Source organism: Aedes albopictus, chromosome 2, assembly GCF_035046485.1.
Source record: "Aedes albopictus strain Foshan chromosome 2, AalbF5, whole genome shotgun sequence".
In the NCBI taxonomy this organism is placed as follows: Eukaryota; Metazoa; Arthropoda; class Insecta; order Diptera; family Culicidae; genus Aedes; species Aedes albopictus.
This window is the reverse complement of record NC_085137.1, coordinates 245,807,506-245,826,778: the sequence shown is the minus strand read 5'-3', so window position 1 is coordinate 245,826,778 and position 19,273 is coordinate 245,807,506. Positions and strand designations below refer to the sequence as shown.

The window sequence follows — 19,273 nt, the reverse complement described above, 5'->3', positions numbered from 1 at the left end:
TTTTCCAGAAAAGCCGTTACCAGTTGTAGATCATTTGACATCTCAGCATATAATTCTGTTATGGAGTTAGCCTTGTACGTGATAGCAGTATCATCCGCAAACAGTCTCGGATGGCCTTTTATTCGGAGCTTAGCAATATCGTTGATGTAGATCAAAAATAGCAAAGGTCCGAGATTGCTACCCTGCGGTACACCACACTTGACACTGCGGAAGTCACTTCCAACACCAGAGATCATAACCTTTTGTTGTCTATCAGACAGATAACTACGTAGAAGATCATTTGCTACACCCCGAATCCCATATGCGTCGAGTTTTTTCAGAAGAAGCAAATGGTCGATCGTATCGAAGGCTTTAGAGAGATCTAAAAACACCACTCCAGCTATTAACTTTTAGTCCACAGAGTGTGCAATATCGTCAACCAGCTCCAACACGGCAACTTCTGTCGATGATCCTTGCCTGAATCCAAACTGTCTAGGGTTGAGTAGCGCAGTACTATCCAAAAAGTTTGAAAGACGCGCTGATAGAAGCTTTTCGAAAACTTTATTGATTGCTGGTAGAACTGATATAGGCCTGTAGTTTGTTGGGTTCTTGGGATCACCTCCTTTGAAAACCGGATAAACGATTGCCTTCTTCAAACAATCAGGGTAGATGCCAGAAGTTAAGCAGTCGTTGAAACACGTACAAATAATCTGTGAGATCATGACACTGAACTGTTTGAGCGCTGATACCGGAAATCCATCTACACCAGTTGCTTTTGAGCTGTCTAACGTACGTATGATATTGCTTACTTCCGTTGGTGAAGCTGGTCGCATGAATATAGACCGACTGGAATATTCTATAGTGTTGAATCTGTTGATATCGCCGTCCGAATTGAGACAGCCAGCAGCGTTTTCTCCGACTGACGAAAAAAAGTTGTTGTACACATTTCTCAGATCTTCAGGTTCAGTAATCTCCGTACCATCAACAACGAGTGATTGATTCTGAGTCTTTCCAGAATGATTCCCCAGCATGTCGTTGATTCGATCCCATAACTGCTTTGGATTATGTGCAGAATAAAGTCGTTGGTAGTAGCTGGATTTGGCACGTCGTTTAGCTTCTGCCAGTCTTTTGTTTGCATGGTTCAACAAATCCTTCATTCGTTGGTCCTCACGATTCACCTTCCATCTCCGATACAGATTATTGGATATTCGACTTAGCTTCCATATATCGAAATTAAACCAAGGGCATACATTTTTCTTCATTTTTACGTTCACCGTTATTTTCTTAGTGAAACTATCCTTGAGTCTAGTGAAATGACTTGTAATTGCCAGAAGTTGCTCGTTGGGTTGCAGGCAAGAAAAATCGTGAGTTTCAAGAAACGCCTGGAAATGCATGCTTAGTTGTCGATGGTTGATAATCGATTTGTTGAGTGTTTGATGTACTCTATTGACAGAAGTTTCGAAGTGCGTCATCACATAGTTATGATCACTGAGGTTACAGTCCATAGTGTAATTAGTAATCTGTTCGGATATATCTGCTAGGCAAACCACATGATCAAGTATGTTGTCACTTACTGGGCGTGTACAATATGTGTTAGTTACAACCATGTTGTAAGACTCCAGAAGCTGCAAGTATTTCTGAACACCTCGAGATTCTGCATCATTTATAGCGAGGTTCAAATCTCCAAGGATAAAGCAGGGAGTATTTGGATCCGACGATGACACAATATTTTCAACAAGGGAGAGAAATTTCTCGAGTTCGTAGCCAGGAGGTCGATAGATTCCGTGAACCGTAATCCGAGCCGTTGTAATTGATAGTTCAATGTGATGCAAGCCATCTTCCGCCAAATTTGATTTCACTTCAAAATTCAATTCATTCCTAACGAAGACAGCAAGCCCTCCCGAAGATTTGTTTCGTGACGAGTAGGTGCTTTCAAATCCAGGAATATTGTAGTATTTGCATCTGTCATTTTTGATCCAGGTCTCCCCAATTATCAGGACATCAACGTTTACCGGAAGATTTTGTAGAAACGCGCATAGAGAATCCAATTTAGATATTTGATTGATCCCACGAACGTTGATTTGTAGCATGTTCACACCATTTGAGTCGCCTGGTGAGAATATGCTTTGTAGAGTATTTACACGGTAATTCTTCGCAAGATTAATTGATTCCATTATCGTAACCATTCCAATTTACGCTGTAAGTGGCGTTGTCCTGGTTAATTTAGCGAGCTCGAAATTAGTTTTTCAAGATCGCATCGTGAACGCACTTTGATAGGACGGGAGTTTTCAGAAAATTTCACAAGTATCACACCATGCCGACCCGGCCAAACATAACGGAATTTGAGCAGAGGTTGTTGCAATTTCAGCTCACGGAAAAGCTCCATCGAAAGCGGAGAAAGGTCATCTCGAATAGAAACCCTATTGGTCCATCCGTTAGGCCAGCGTATCCCAGTAATCATCGATACTGTTAGGACACCAAATTCCTTTTTCCTTGCCATCAAACATTCCTTGGCATGGACGTTCTTGAAAACGATTCTTATTGGGTTGTTCTGATCTTTCGATTTTGCTAATCTAGTGCACGAGACAACTGCCTTTTCACCGTCGTTGAATCCAAGAGTATGGCAGGTAATATCAACCAGAGTTTTGGTATTCTCGTTCGGCAGGCGTGGTATCCCTAATAGAATTGCATTGGAAGACAATTCTGACCGTCGCTGATGGTCCAGTTCAAGTTCCTGTTTCATGACTACATTAGACACTGTATCAGATTTAGTTGAGATAGATTCCAAGGCCTTCCGTAAAGAATCATTCTCGAGTTTCAGCTTTCCTATTTCTGCTTTGAGTGTGATAATCTGAGCACCGAATTCATCCAACTTATCCGATAAAAGCGATTTTATGTTGATTTACATGGATAATTAGGGTAAATAACAGAGCACAAAGCACAGAGCAGCTAGTTCGCAGCAGGGTTGCCAAAGTTTCTTCAAGAGCCTTATAAAACTGAAAATAAGTTCAACAGTTCTTGTTGTGTTTATGGTTTTATGAACTGTACCTCAAGTATTCTTGGAGGTGTTTTTAAAACTACATATTGACGAAGAATAGTTGTGCTCAGCTGAAACTCCGATAAGATCAACTAGAATATATTGCGCACTTAGTTCGCTACTGGACTCCGCACTTCTTAAGTGCGACAGCCATCGGAGTGCGGGATGAAGTGCGAAACGTCAAAAATATGTCAAATGAAATGTCATTTTATGTTTTGTTTTGATTGCGGAAATTCACCGAGCCTGTTGCTGATAGCATCTGTAACCTCAACGAGTTCGTCGATTAAATAAGTTTTGCAACAATGTTTCCTAAATTGTCCAATAATATTATCTCCAATGTTCAGTTGCGGCGAGCTAGCGTGAACACAAAATACCACTGTTTATACGGGTATTATTTTCTCGGCTTATCAAGAGCCCGGCTTTCAGTGATCTACCGGAAAAGTAAAACCACGATCTCCAGCTGGATCCATGAATACGAGGAAAACGGATTACTTACGGAAGCGCAACGGACAAGGGTGTTCCGAAAATTCAATGCCGAGCATCGAAATTGGATCGTTAAGCTGTACCTCTCAAACCCTGTGCTTTTCTTGGACGAATGCTGTGAACTGTTCCTGCAACATTTCAACACAACTATCAGTGCTGGTAGCGTCTGTCGTATACTACACGCTGAGGGCCTAACCTGGAAGGCCTTGGAGAGACGGGCCATTCAAGTGAGAGAAGATCAAATCTTTCATTTCTTTTCCGAACTGAGCTCCATAGAATCTTTAGTTTTTCTCGACGAAGTGTCTCTGGATAGCAGAGACATGCTACGCAATCGAGGCAAGAAAATCATTTTTCGGGATGAGTTTGTACGACGCCCAAGGGTTTCCTTCCTTTGCTTCCTATGACAGCAAGGCATGTTAGATAGCTTCCAGACAGAAGGGACGTTTACAAGGCAAATTTTTTTTCAATGCTGTCGATCATTTGCATTGAACAATGAACATGTACGTTGCTATCCTGGTCGCAATTCAATTTGGATTATGGATGGCGCTCGCATTCATTATGATGAAAACATCATTTACTATTTGCGGTCAATCGGAATCATTCCATTATTCCTCCCTCCATATTGTCCTTTTTTCAATCCTATCGAGATAATTTTTGGTCTAACAAAAGCTCAGATGCGTCGACAGTACAGAGAAAATGAAAATGAAAATGCATCTCATGTAGCTATTTCAGCATTTACTGAGTTTTCATCATTTGATTGCACCAAGCTCTATCGACATTGTGGTTATCTTCCGAATGGGGTCTTTGATCCCAGTATTGGTCTTTCGCAAAATACAAATAATTTGGATTTCGATGCTTCAGGGTAGTAATAAAAGAGATGAATTAAAAACAATTAAATGTGTATTAGTTTATTCATTTTGAGCTTAAAAATCATTGCTTACATGTGATCAACATCCAACATATCCGAAACATTTTCAGCAATTACGCGACTGAACTCATTCTCTTCCGGTCTTACAGCAGAACTCATCGCGCCTACAAGACTTGAGTTCAATGCTGTCCGAGCCCGCATATTCGCAATACGATTCTTCAACCGCTGTGCCAAACAAAGTAACTGGTCAGCATCTTCTTCCAATGCTTCTAACTCCGATGAAAATCCTTGATTGATTGTATTTGCCACTGACAGTCCATTTCGAACAGACTCTAGTGTTACAGCTTCGGATATCGGGACGCTTCGAAAGAATTTCAGAAGATGTTGTGGCGGCATTTCAGACGTTCTACGTTCGCGTTCGTGAGCCGGCCCTGCATGGATGTAGTTTGCCCACAATCTCCACGCACTCGATTGACCTTGGAACTGGTTAATATGCTTGCGTCGAAGCTCCTCAGCCAGTAAAGTAACAGCCTGGTTACTAGGCGCACCTGACCTGTCTGAGTTCTGATGCCGTACTAGCTGCTTCTCGACAGCTTCCCATAGCGACTTGCAGGAAACTGAAGTAAACGTGCACGTGAACACGGATTTCCTTTGATCGCCAGCTAGCAAGAAGTTTGCTTTTCACCTTGTCAATGTTTTTTCTAGCTTTGGTCCTGCGAAACAATGAACTTATTCATGTCTTCAAAAACTGGCTCTTCATCAGCCCATGTTGGAACTTGCACGCCATTGTTTTCAATAAAAACCACCTCTCGGCACAAAACAGACTTTGATGCTTCCCATATGCCAGTTAAAATATCATTAACGGTGTTCCCCAAAATCTTTCGCGTCGCTATCAATGCACCAGATGTTTTCCCAACAAATTTTCGCCTGTAAAACTGTCCGTTGAAGATGAAATTAGTCGCACCTTCACTCAACTTGACTCTTTTGGATTCTCGGCTTTGATTTGAGGGACCTGGGAGCAATGTCGGGTCAATTCCACTGTCATCGTTCGTTTTCGAATCATCTCCGTCCAAGGCGTCGTCGTACACATATTCCGGAACGATATAGTCATCATCCAAGGCCTCCACAATGTACCCATCCTGCATGTCATCTTCCTGATCTCCGTCGCTTGATGCTGTTGGGGAAGCTTTGCCACCGGAGGGATCCATGCAGTAGATGCTGGGAGCTATGAAATATCAGTCAGAAATATATAGGTACAAGAGGTTTTATATGATTGAACTTACCTAACTTTTTCACAATATTGCAAAGCACAGCTTAAAAACTTAATAGAAACGGATAGCAACAACAATGTTTCTAAAGACTCACATTTGTTTTCGTGCGAAATGAAATCTTCGACCAGGCGTACACAAACAAAAAGAACAGCGGTTTGTTTTGGTTTTGATGGAAAAGGGAAGGCAGGGCTGCCAAATCTCGGTATTTTCTTTTCAATGGTATTTTTTTTTATATTTTGGCAAGTGTAAAATTTCTTCGTTTCTGTACATATCAGTGCAAAACAAGTTTACATAAAGCAAATATTAATATATTTACACATTAATATGCTCAAATAGAGGCAAATAAACGGCAAATGCGAAACGTAAAAAAATAATCAAGAAAACACTGCTTATTTTTTGTTTTTGGCAACAGTGCCATTCTTCTGAAGTGCGACAATCAAACATCGACAAAAATCCAATAGGAGCCGCAAGGGACAATACAATGTTGCGATAAAACTATCATAAAAACAAATAAAACCAAATAGAATCAAGATTGTTACTTGGGACATGTTTCCGTGATTGAGACGGTCGAAAGCTTTTTCGTAATCAATGAACACCAGGTAGATAGACTCTTGGAATTCATTGATTTGCCCCAGGATGATACGGAGCGTGACAATACTGACAATATGGTCCACACAGGATCGTCCGGCACGGAATCCGGTGAAATACGGTATTGATGACGTGGCCGACACTTGAAAAAGGTTTCCAAAGTGCTCGAACCAGCGTTTCAACTGGTCAGCCGGGTCGGTCAGTAACTGTGCAGACGTGTATTTCACGGGTATCGTAACATTCATCTTAGTCCCGCTAAGGCAACGTGAAACATCGTAGAGGAGACGGATGTCGCGGGACATGCGCATTGGGACGAGACTTCCCAGCCAACACACGATCGCATATGATGTTGAATAGGATATATAAGTGGAGGCGATATGCGTACACTTTACACACGGTTAAATGGGAGCATGTACGCATATGGCCTCCACTTTAACATCTTATTCTACGTTGTATACGACTTCGTGTTGGCTGGGTTGAGTTGACATACCTGTGGCTGGGGTGCTTCCCAGTGAGCCGGCCGTCAGGATCTTGACCCGGCGTACGAGGATGAACAGCCACCGTGATGATCGTTCGAGGCCGCCGGCGAGGATGTTCTTCCTGCTCCAGCGCTCTTAGGAGGGATTTCGTGCGGGCACGGACTTCCAATATACCGCAGTACCTTCCACCGGATGGTGGCCAATCATCGAGCACCCGGAGCCGTCGGAGTACCAACGGGCAGTCGATACCGGTGGGTCACGGCCGAGCAACAGTCGAATCAGTCGCCAGCAACGTTGGGCCGTAGCGTTCGGCCGCTCACGATGCGAGTTCGCTTCCAGCCAAATGGGCACCTCAATCAAGGGGCTCGGCCCGGATACACTTATAAGGGCTACCTTGTCGTCGTCTGCTAGGGAGGCTGATTGACCGCCCTGCAGTAATGGGATCCTCCACGTGGTGGGACCGGGTCGACGGGTCGAGTCCGAGTGTAGCTGAGCGGGTTTCGGACGGGTTCACAATTTTCGACAGACGTCGGATGGGTGGATGTTGGGGCACCGAGGGAAATCAGCCACTTCTTCAAATCCGGTTCCTAGGGATCGCCACCTGTGTATGGTGCAGCTTCTTCGTAGTGGGATGTCTGTGACGCCGTCGGGCTTGGGTTGACTCTCCCTAAGACCCCGTACCACTTCGCACTCGTGGCACTTCACCCGTTAGCGGGTAATCGGAGCTGACTAATTCCGCGTGGTAACGGTCGGGTCTCCGCGAATTGGTTTCGAACTTCAAATTAACCTGTCCGTTCACTTCAATGGACTCCTCTCGACTGACTCATGGACGTCGCACGACCTCCGGCTTGGGCACGATCTCCAACATCTCCTTTTCCTCTCTCTCTCTCTTTCTCGGTTTTCGCTCGGGACGTGGGTTGCCAGATTCGCCTTTCGCTCGTAGATGGTGAGATGTAGGGTTGGGTTAGTGCGTACACATATATGTAGAAAAAACAAGTAATTGGAAATTTACTTGTCTTTTCTATTTTGGGTACTGCATGCGGAGTCTCACATTAACATTTGTTGATTTGTTAGTTTTGTTAATATCTTTCTGCAATCGCGTCTTTTCTAGGTTGTTGTTAGCGTATTCGGTAACAAACGTTTCACTTCCTTCTTGAGAGCCGAATAGCACTGACGGGCTACGGCTTTGGCTCCTCGTGTTTACGCTCGCTCTATTGCGGCTTTGGCGTTCCTGCGCTCCTCTATCTTCCTCCAGCTGTGATCCACTGCTTTCTTCGGGTGCAAAGCTCTCCCAAACTATTCTCGCCGATGGCGATGAAGGTGTCTTGATGGCGCTCCATTGATCTTCTACGCTTCCGCCATCTGGAATATTCGCAGCACGGTTCCCTAGCTCCTCGACGAAGGACTTTTTCACCGCCGCGTCTTCCAGTCGGCATGTGTTCAACCGGCGCCCGATTTTCTGCTCCTGTCGATTGATCCAAGCAATGCGCAGTTGGATCTCGCCGATTAGGAGATGATCGTCAGACGCAATGTCGGCGCTACGTTTGTTCCGCACATCAAGAAGGATCCGTCTTCATTTTCGGCTGATGGAGATGTGGTCAATTTGTTTTTCCGTGACGCCATCACGGGAAACCCATGTCATTTTGTGCACTGGTCGATGAGGAAAGAGCGATACCCCAATCATCATGTCATTGTTGCCATAAAAATCTGCAAACATCTTATTTCTCCAAGACCATGGCGTCCCATGATGCACAGTGATGCGGCTCCATACAAAAGGTGGCAAAAAGTCTTAACATAAATGATATTCGTTCAAAGCTTATAAAAACTTTATTATTTATTGGAATAAATTAAGGTGTATATATAACAAAGTCATACTTCGAATTTTCAAAAGCACAAATCTGAAGAACCGAGGATTGGTTTGAGCTGAAAAGTTGATCGATTGGTCACCACCAGCAGGTCACCAATCGATCAACTTTTCAGCGCAATCCGTCTTTGGATTCCTCAGATTTGTGCTCTTGAAAATTCGAGGTGTGGCTTCGTTATATATTCACCTTGACTAGAAGTCATGTTAACTTCCTATGGGACACATTGGCCACTTTCAGGACCGTTCCGGAATCCTGGTTCCTCTGGGGAAGTGGAAAATTTATTGTTTTTTTTTTAAACCCATCTTGCGACACATCGTTTGTAATGATTTTGCAAAATAGATCCACTAGAAGTCAATTCAGAACTTTTGGGCTAGATTGGCCACTTTTAGGACCGTTCCGGAATCCTGGTTCCCCTGGGGAAGTGGACAATTTGGAAACGCTTTTTACCCTCCAACGCCCAAAAAGGGAACCAATGGAGATATTTTTGAATGAGAAGCGAATTAGTACAATATAAATGTTCATTTCGCCTAACCGGTTCATTTTACCGGTTCATTTTAGAAACGGTAAAAATAGTTTATAATTCTGATTAGAAATCGTTAAATTTTGTATAATTTATTTTCATGGGAAATTAAACATATGAATAAAATGTGTGATTATGTGAACCGGTTTGCTCAACCGATTCACTTTTGAACCGGTAAAATCAAGAATTTAGTCCAACTGCTGATGTTCATATATCATGATGATAAACGAGTGGAGAATACATTATTTGTTGAACCGGTTTGTTTAACCAATCTATTTTTTAACCGGTAAAATAATTACATTATATCTCTTGAGGATAGTTGTTTTATTATACCTCCTTATGGCTAGCCTTCCACAAAAAATAAAATAAGTGATTCGGAAAACCGGTTTATTTTCGAACTGGTAAAATCAAGAAATTCATCCCACTAGTAATTGAATGCCCATTCGACAAAAAAAAGATAATTTTGAGCGCCGGTTGATCTAAAACAATAATTTATGAACCGGTTAATTATTTTGCTGTCCAGCTTGACAATTGTTAATTTCTAATATATTTTAATGAACGATATTAAACATAGGATCAAAATCCGATAAACTTTTGAAAAGAAAAAAAAATTCCGCCTGTGCAGTGTCAATGTAAAAAACATAATTTTAAAGAATGACAGATCAACGAAACCAAATGATTTTGCGATCTGGATAAAACCAACCTAGTAATGAACCGGTTAAAATTAATTATTGTTCAGTTTGAGAAACGTTGAAGTTCTCCTATACAGTCGGGTCTCCTATTAGACGCTGCCACCCACTTTACGCCCACCGCGTTTTCCAGGCTGTCTTCTAACCAATTAAGTTCATTTCTTGTATGTTATGGTTATGAGTCTATAGTAAGCACTAACTGCACTAAAAAAATTAGCTGGTTTGGATGCAAGACAGCTGAGAAATTGATATGGGCGTAAAGTGGGAGGCAGTATCTAATAGGAGACCCAACTGTATATTTTTATGGTAATTGACTACACGACTAAATGATCAGAAGAACCGGTTCGTTTGACCGTTACACTTTTGAACCAACTTCGTACCAGTACCAATTTCGTACCAGTACTTATTTATTTATTTATTTAGTGTGGAGCGGACCTGGAGTGATGATTAGAACACTTGACTATCACGCCGAGGACATGGGATCGAATCCCACTCCCGACAAACTCGCAAAATGTGAGTTCTTCCTTCGGGAGGGAAGTAAAGCGTGGGTCCCGAGATGAACTAGCCTAGGGCTAAAAATCACGTTAATACAGATAAAAAAAATAGTTTTTTTTCTCAAAAATAACTAAAATTGATGAACACAAAACAAATGTTGAATCAATACTAAAAAAAATATTGTAAAAAAATATTTTTCGAATAGCTACCGGTAAAATGAGCCAGAGCATAGAGTTATTGATTAATGCTTGTGGAAGTGGCGTAAATTAGGATCTATCTGAATTAGGCAAAATATCCGATAGAAAAACAAAAGCATGTAATTACTCATTTAGGACAAAAATAAAGTTTACCAGAAGTGTCTAATACAAACAATTGCAAAACCTGAAACATTGAACATGGGTTAATAAGTTCAAGTGTGTTGTCTTTATTTCATTTTAGATATGTGGGTGTACAATTTCGATTAAAACAACTTCCTTCTATTTATTGGCGTAACGTCTCAGCTAGAACAAAATCTGCTCATCAGCTTCTATTAAAGTTCTTTAAGGACTTTAGTAGTTATTTACTGAAATTTGTCTATGCCAATTTACCTTTTTTGGCGTTTGACACATTCCAAGCGTTACGTTTTGCGTTGATATTTGCGCTTTTGCTTCCAATAACAGTTACAGGGGATACTCAAAATAACTGGGAAAGATAAAATTTTCCCTTTTCAAAAAATGTTCAAACCGCTGTAACTTTTCGAAAAGGGCATCAAATATTCTCAAATTTTTACTGTAAGTTCATCAACTAGTTGTGTATCAGTGGTCTAAATTTGGAAAAGATCGGGCCATTCTACACAAAGTTATAAAGGTTCTAGAAAAAGGTATAATTATCCGATAGCAAATTTTGAGCTGTTATATCTCTAGATTTAATGATCCGAATGCAATGAAATTTTGATCATTTATGACTTACAGGGGATAGACAAACACTCGGAGTTTTCGAGCGACGCGTGCTAAGGACGATCTTCGGCGGTGTGCAAGAGAACGGTGTGTGGCGGAGAAGGATGAACCACGAGCTCGCTGCACTTTACGGCGAACCCAGCATCCAGAAGGTGGCCAAAGCCGGAAGGATACGGTGGGCAGGGCATGTTGCAAGAATGCCGGACAACAACCCTGCAAAGCTGGTGTTTGCAACGGATCCGGTTGGCACAAGAAGGCGTGGAGCGCAGAGAGCACGATGGGCGGACCAGGTGGAACGTGACCTGGCGAGCATTGGGCGCGACCGAGGATGGAGAGCGGCAGACACAAACCGAGTATTGTGGCGTACTATTGTTGATTATGTCTTGTCGTAATGATGTTGAACAAATAAATGTATGTATGATAGACAAAATGATCGGGACAGGCAAAATTTTCACTTTCCAAAAAATGTTCAACTAGCTGTAGTTCAACTTTTCGAAAAGTGCGTCAAATATTCTCAAATTTTTACTGTAAGTTCTTCAGCTAGTTATGTATCAGTGGACAGAATTTGGAAAAGATCGGACAAATCTTCACAAAGTTATAAAGATCTTTGAAAAAGATAAAATTATCCGATAGCCAACTTTGAGCTGTTATATTTCCGGATTCAATTAACCGATTGCAATAAAATTTTAACCATTCATGACTTATATAATGAACTCTAGAAAACATTTAACTTAACTTGAATTTTTTTACAAACGAACAAGTTATAGCGATTTTATTTTTTTCACGATTTTTTGGTAAATTGGTCTATTTTTAATATGCATCCCATAATTGTTTCAATTTATTGGCGGCTATGTTGTAACTTTCCTTCAAAACGCGTTTATATATAAGTCAATTAGAGGGAAACTAAATGAACTATAATTTGCATCTTGAATTTTGAAACGATGTTGATGCTTTGGATAATTTGGTGTTTTATTAGAAAAATAATCTAATCGTTATTATTTTCTTCCGTGTTAAGAATATTAAGTTAAGCCAATGGTTTTTCACAGCTCATTATATAGGTAATTCATTAATGGTCAAAATTTCATTACATTCGGTTCATTGAATCCGGAGATATAACAGCTCAAAGTTGGCTATCGGATAATTTTACCTTTGTCAAAAATCTTTATAACTTCGTGAAGAATTGTCCGATCTATTCCAAATTTTGTCCACTGATACACAACTAGTTGAAGAACTTACAGTAAAAATTTGAGAATATTTGATGCACTTTTCAAAAAGTTACAGCTAATTGAACATTTTTTGAAAAGTGAAAATTTTGCTTGTCCCGATCATTTTGTCTATCCCCTGTATATAATGAGCTATTAAAAACATTTGACTAAACTTAAAATTCTTCAAACGCAAGAAAATTATTTCGATTAGATTATTTTTCTAATATAACACAACTTTTTCCAAAACTTCATCATCGTTTCAAAATTCGAGATAGTAATTATAGATTATTTAAATTCCCTCTAATTGAATTGAATATATTTATGTTTCAAAGGAAAGCAACCAAATAGCCTTCATTAAATTGAAAAAGTAATGGGATGCATATGAAAAATAGATAAATTTACTGAAAAAAACATGGAATAAATTAAGTCGCCATAACTTTTTTTCTTATTAATAATTTCAAATTATAGCCGGGGCCCGTGGCGTAGTTGGTCACACGTTCGCTTCATATGCGGATGCTCATGGGTTTGATTCCCAGCCCCGGCGCTTGCAATTTTTCGTCAGTTGCTTTTCCCCCGAGAGCAACTGACACTGACCCTCTTCTGAGTCCCATGGCTCAAACGGACCCGGATACCTGGACATCGGCGAACTGCTACTCATAATGGACCCCCAATCGGACTAAAAAGGAACAACGGCCATCCATCATCATCCTTGTGCTCATCATTCTACTAGGTATAAAGTAGAAAAAGTGAAAGCAGTAGAAAGGAAACCAGTTCGATAAAATAGAATAGAATCAAGGCGCTGTACAAAATTAAAGTGCAGCTGTCAATTGAAATTGCTCACGTAGTGCCCCAGTGGACAATAGAGCTGTAAATTAGGTTAAGTGATTAAGAATAAAAAATTTCAAATTAAGTCAACTGTTTTTCAAAGTTCATTATTTAAGTCATAAATGATCAAAATTTCATTGCATTCGGTTCATTGAATCCGGAGATATAGCTGCTCAAAGTTGGCTATCGAATAATTATACCTTTTTCTTGAATCTTTATACCTTCGTGTAGAATGGCCCGATCTTTTCCAAATTTGAAGCACTGATACACAACTAGTTGATGAGCTTACAGTAAAAATTTGAGAATATTTGATGCCCTTTCCGAAAAGTTACAGCGAGTTTAACATTTTTTGAAAAGTGAAAATTTTACCTGTCCCAGTTATTTTGAGTATCCCCTGTATGTTGATAAATTCATGTCAACCAACTTATCAAAAGATCAGATTTGAATATTGAGGTTAGTTCATGCTTTCTAATTCGAAATTGGTCCTTTTTACTTCGAGACAATCAAGAAACAGAGCGCAACGGGACACCATCGCAATTGAAATTTCAAATACGAAAATGTTCTGGAACGATCATAAATCGAACACAGACATCATCGCGCATAATAGCTATTTATGTATTGTCTTAAAATACTTTCATTGACCTCTCGTTTATGTATGAGTTGTTTGCATGGCTCCGTAAAGCTTCATGACGACTGAGCCTTTAAAATAAAAAGTTGAATGATAAAAAGATAAGAAATGGAAGCAATACGATCGTAATAATTCTAAGATATACATGTATCTTCTTTTATTCCCAAAATAAGTAAAGCAATACGCTAACTATAAGCAGAAGGTCAAATGTTATGCAACATAAGGGCTTTCTAGTTGTTTCTTTGCCGAAAAACATATGTTGCGCAAGTTTGCGCAAAATAACTCCTAGGTTTCCTGGAAGCTGACAAAAAAATCTTCAAAATGAATATAGCGTCAAATGTGTGCTCATATTTGAAAACTTAGAGGTAGTTTGTTTTTGTTTTTCCATACATTTTATATGGGAGCTTAAATTTCAAGTATGATGGACACCCACTTTAAAGTTCTGGAAAAAAAATCAATTTTCGTTCAATCAGCACCAAATTTTGAAAATAGACTATTCAAATGTCGAGAAAAAATGAAAAAATACATTTGAATCAAAATACATAAGTTGATATTTCGACTTATTTCCGCCCTCGCATCACTGCGTGACGTGCTCATAGTCCGAGTTGTCGGAACCAACCTTTGCGTTGAAGTCGTCCATGAGGATCTTGATATCCTTACGGAATCTTGTCCACGACAGTATTCAGTTGACTGTAAAAGTTATCTTTGTCTTGCAATTCAGCAGCATCGATTGGCGCGTAACATCGAATCATGTTAAGGTTTCGAACCCGTGTTCTGAATCTGGCTGTCGACCGATTGGATGATCTGAAATGAACTTGCACCAGTGCTGCCCATTTGGCATGCGTAACCAGCTGCTACGATAACCCTCGTCTCATCGACGTTATAGATTCTGCTAGCATGGAACTTTGTGGCATCTAAAATTTGCTCCAGAACATTAAAAAATCCACTGACGGTCACTTTGTTGAAAGCTTGTGCCTTTTGTCATATATATAGGGTCAGGCGACTTCTTATCCAGTTGAGGATTTTGTTTACGGAAAGTGCAAACCCGATCGTACCCTGCCAGTTGTGTTTGGCGATTGCACTGATGCGGAATATGTTTTCTACGAGTTTTATACGAGTCACTTCTCGAAGTGAGAGACCATAAAAACTTATCCATTTCCAATAGGTACAGCATGAGTTCCTCCTCCTGCTGCCGGGTACACACGGTGTTGATAGGTTTCAATATTTCACACACGTTTTGTTTCGGAAACTTCAAGTACATGTTCAATGTTTGACGTTGTACACCACATTCAATAGCAGCTCTGTTTTTCGATGATCCTTGGGGATTCACTGTTTCTATGGCCGCCAGAAGGTTTGTCTGCGACCACCGTTTACTTTCACCGAGACTAAAATGTTCCTAGAGGCGTAGCACATCCAATTGGGACGCGAGATCGAAAAAAAACCGTGACAGATAATTTGACACGCGACCGTCCGCGGGCGCAGCCTACTGTGATCCCGGGATCAAATTCGTTGAAACCATCTCCACTATTCCAGTTCGGAATTCGACCGGATCGACAAACAGTTCATACATATTTCTTCAAAGTTTTCGACGTAGTAGTCTGCGCATTCGAAGTGTTGGTTTTTAACTCTTCATTCAAGTTGATCTGATGTAAAATAAAAAAAAAACATTGTTGCAAAAGTAAAATAAATTAGCAAGTACAACGGAGATTGAACTACTTTTGCAGGTTTTGGATACCGCTGATGTCAATTTTGAAACTCCTGATGCAGTCCAAGTATTTTGTAGAAGTTGAAAATAGGCATGCATCTGCCAACACAAAATGCCACGCCTTTTATGGATATTTTTATGCTAATCTCTCCAGAATAGGTATATGGATAAAATTGTTCTACAATCAGCCGTTGGATTACTGAACATGAACAAGGCGGTAACTTTGAATCACCTTTATTGCTTTTATCGAAAAAAGTGTTTGATGACGAACACGTTGAATGGTTAAAAATTTATGAGCATGAACCAACGTTGTACCTCAAAGAAGCTCAAGAACAGTTTAACATATCATCATTCCACATTTTCACGCGCACTGTATCCTCCAGCTTCCGAACCTTTTCCTTGATCTCGCGCTTCTTTGACGCTTCGCCTATTCAATCCAGCTCTGCTTCAACTGCATCATTGACTGTTTCTGCCATTTCCCCCTTCTTCGCGCACAGTTTTCAGCTGTTCTGCAACTGTAGGTTCTGATAGGTCTTTGAACAGATGGCGGTACTCACTCGGAGGTTTTTGACCAACTAAATCCAGTCGTTTGTAGCTTGATTGATGTTGAATATAGTTCGCCCACAGAATATAACTTGTTTCAAAGGCTCGGTGTCTTTTCCTGATCTTCTCTAACGCAATTAAATAGCGAGATTTGGTAAAATTAAAAACTAAAATAAAATAAGGAGATGGTAACTTCATTGTGTGTTTTATGTTGATAGGAGAAGGAAGATAAGGCATGCCACTTGTGCACCCTTTGCGCAGCGATGCAAGTCGTCAGAGTCGCGGATCATCGAACATCGCGGCCCGGACCGCGACAACCATATTCGCGCTCCATCAGATATTGCGAAATGCGAGGTCGGCGTAACGAAGGTTCCTTTTGTATGTAATCCATTAATTGCATACTTACAGGCGTAACATGTATATTTTATAGGCGTTTAATCTTCATAAGAAATGTGTGAAGCAGAGGCGTTAGGTCTGTTCATGTATCAGTTCAGGTAAGCGATTTTGCAAAACGCAATATTATCAGCTTAAGGAATTTCTTGCTATGCAAAATGTAATTAGTACATTATTATTCCTTATTTATATTATTATATTATTTACACGTTTTTCAAACATTTTCTCTCGATGCATTTGGTAAAACGTACCTATTTCCAATCAAAACAATATACGCCACATGACAAAATAGCGCTAATTCAGCTTTGAATGCAAGAAGCATGATAACGCATGTTGTGAATGAAATGTCCAAAAGGTTTAATGATTTTGCTGACATACTCGTATGTATGTTTGTTAATCCATGAAAAGTTTGAGAGCTTCAACGCTTCTTTTCCCACAAAAATTGTTAAAATGCTCGAAAGTCGGCATTCTTTTGATGAGGCGAAGTTGTGCAATGAGTTAACAGTATTAGACGCACGAGAAGAATTCAGGGGCCTCAAAGTTCCGGACATTATTTGTTTGATCATTGGGCAAAATCTTAAGCAAACATTTTCAGAAACTCTCAAGCTTGCTAAGCTCATATTAACAATACCCAGTACTACAGCATCCGTAGAGCGTTCATTTTCAGTTTTGCGAAGAATTAAAAACTATTTGAGGTCTACCATGGGGCAGAAGAGACTGTTTTCGCTGATGTTAATGGCTGTAGAGAATGAACTATTAAAAGAAACCGCAGAAAATCCCAAATTTTACGATGAAGTTATTGAAGCGTTTGCTAAATTAAGTGAGAGAAGAATTAATCTATTATACATGTGATTATGAACGAAAGAAATGTAAATAAATAACTATTGAACCATTGAACAGGTGATTTGTTTGGTCACGCGACGCCTCTGGTGTGATGAAGAATCAATCAATGATAAAATATTTTTCGAACCAAATGAACTAAACGCTTAAAAGTATGTAACGAACGAGTTAAATGCTCAAATATGACTAGTTCATGTGATTAAATCAAATTTATGAAAAAGTTTACCGGGTATTAATGAAAAGTTAGAATAATCACTATTTTTAATTAATAATCTTCACGGAAGCAAAAGGAACAAGTAACTGCAGCTTCAGAAAGGTTTACAGTTAAGAAGTTGGGGAGGAAAACAATGAAAAAGGAACTAGAAAAGGCTATACCGTAATCCGGGGTATCATTGATCAGCGGGGTAACATTGATCGGCTTGACCCACCTCATGAAATGTTCAAACAAGCATTTTACATTGAATCAGTTTCTGCTATGGAATGGTATATCGTAATCTGCTATCATTTAGCTATTAAATGACATGCAATTTATGAAAATTGAATTTCATAAACATTGAATTAAATCGATTTTTCCATAACTGTGTTTCGTAGCGCAATGAGATACATTGTCAAACATTCATGCTTGGCGTGAATACTAGATACAATATGAGGTTCGAAATCACTGTATTACTTCAATATGATATCCTAGAGTTGGATTTAATAAACGAAACTTTTATGAAAATGCTATTTTTCAGTAAAATATACGATTTATTAAAAGTCGGCTATCAATTCATTAAGCTTTTGCCTACCTTTAGGCGTTATTCGTGGTTCAGAGGATTTAATCCTAGAATAACTTAAAAAGTACATAATTTGTAAGAATTTGGACAACATATTCGAAATCAGCGACCCCGAATTTAGTAAGTAAGGGTATTTTCAACACAAGTGAACATTGATCACTGACATGATCAATGTTACCCCAAATCAACTCAATCAAAATTTAGATTAAAATACCTATTTAAACATGTTTTAAAGTTTTACAATACTTTTTCGGGTAGCTTCACACATACTCAGAGGGCCAGTACTTGTTTTAAAAATATAAAACATGTAACGTTTGCTTTAACAAGAGAATTATTCAAGAAAGATAGAAAATTCTGATCAATGTTACCCCGGATTACGGTACCTGTAAATTGGCAAAGGAACACTTTATTGAGAAACTTTTACAAGCAGCTGAAGCAGTAGCTTACAAAAATGGTTGTTCAAAAAAACCTTTAACAATGTTGAGAACTGCGAATGCGATGAAAGCATTGACAAAATAGAAAGACAAAAAGAGAACCAATTTTCGGTTGAAAAAATTAAAATGGCTTATGGAATGTCTGATGTTGAAATCGCGATTGAGTTTATTCGAAAGCAAGTAGACGGGGATTACCAGTTTCTTGAGGACTTAGATGGTACAGAAGACGGTTCCGTGGAAAAGTGTTATGGACTACCGCAAGGACGGCAGGACCTGATTCTGCTACCGGATTCAGCCACTATAATCAGAATAAGTTCTTAGCCCGTGACGATCAACACAAACCCTAAAATCGCCAAAAGCAAAAACAAAACGTTGCTCATCAAGGTTGAACGCCTACATATAATCAATGACCGACGCACTCACTGGGCGTTTGGTCGATCTAGCTGGCCAATTTTATTTTCCGGTGATGTATACATAAGGCCGTTACAAATATTTATTTCACTATTGACGTAAACTACGTCTTACGGGAAGTACTGGGTATAAAATGAAAATCTAAAATTTTGCGACCGTCACGAAAAATTGATAGGTTTTGAGCGCTAATAACTCAGCCGTTTCACGACCGATTTTCAAAATTTTTGCACCGATAGATCACAAATTTATCTACGCGTTGAAATAATTATAGCTTAATTTTGATTTTCAACAGCAAACTATTGAA

General features: G+C 39.7%; 1 protein-coding gene and 1 pseudogene across 2 annotated transcripts in view; one reads left to right on the top strand and one right to left on the bottom strand.

The window, feature by feature from the left end:
• Positions 1-19,273, top strand: part of LOC115258243 (dual oxidase maturation factor 1) — a 439,950-nt gene that overhangs the window by 369,605 nt on the left and 51,072 nt on the right. The window lies entirely within an intron of this gene.
• Positions 3,867-6,114, bottom strand: LOC115258255 (uncharacterized; annotated as a pseudogene).